Source organism: Trypanosoma equiperdum (assembly GCF_001457755.1).
Source record: "Trypanosoma equiperdum strain OVI genome assembly, contig: ctg_1249, whole genome shotgun sequence".
Taxonomy (NCBI): Eukaryota; Euglenozoa; class Kinetoplastea; order Trypanosomatida; family Trypanosomatidae; genus Trypanosoma; species Trypanosoma equiperdum.
The window spans coordinates 16,266-17,168 of NW_027123226.1; positions in this window are offsets into that span (position 1 = coordinate 16,266).

Genomic DNA, 903 nt, shown 5'->3' on the forward strand with positions numbered 1-903 from the left:
AATGCGTAATGTGTGGAACTGCATCATAACCTCATGTCTGCGATCATATGAGTAGCATAAATATGAATATGAATATGTGCGGATGCGTGAGATTCCTCATAGTTTTGTACGCGACTTCGACACAGTCAACTGCAGCCGTCACAACAATGCCAAAAAACACTGCCATACGGCCTACTGAATCTCGCTACGGTAGTTGTGCAACGGACTTTAATGCACCAAAATTCTTACAAAAAAAAAAACGCAAACCGATATGCATAAACAAACACCTACACATCCGGCACGGGATAGAAATCTACTCAAAAACGAGCTCAACAAAATTCTCCACAATTTGGTGCTGCAGACATTTTTTTAAAAAATATGGGGGCCTTGGCGCCGGTCAGGACAGTTCGGGTGTGCACGAGCGCATGCCAGAGAATAAGCGTAAATGCAATATCTACTACCAAGTAAAGAAAAAGAAAGTGACTGTACGTTCGGTAACTTGATGAAAAGGAATTTAAAAAGGGGGGAGGGAATGAAGAAGACGAAGAAAGGGGAAAAAAAGAAATGAGGAGGCAGCGGGTAAACCGCAAGTGGCAAAAGATGAAGGGACCATCAAACAAATAGTGAAGGAAAGCGAAGCATTGGCCCAAAGGCCAGCACGCCATCGCCACTGGGAACACATATTTAAGTCGAGTCAAGGTAAAGAAAACATAGCGGAGAGAAAAACCCCGTCTGCATGCGTTAGGGTTATGGACTTTACAATTGTCCTATTCTTTCTTACGCTTTTCCCTCTTTTCCTTTTTTGTTTCTCGTTTCTATTCTCTGTTTTTTTTCTTTTTCTTTCTTATATATATGTAATTTTGTTTTCATTCCCGTCTATTCGAAATACATCTCCTCCTTCTCCTTTCAGCTTCCTCTTTTTTT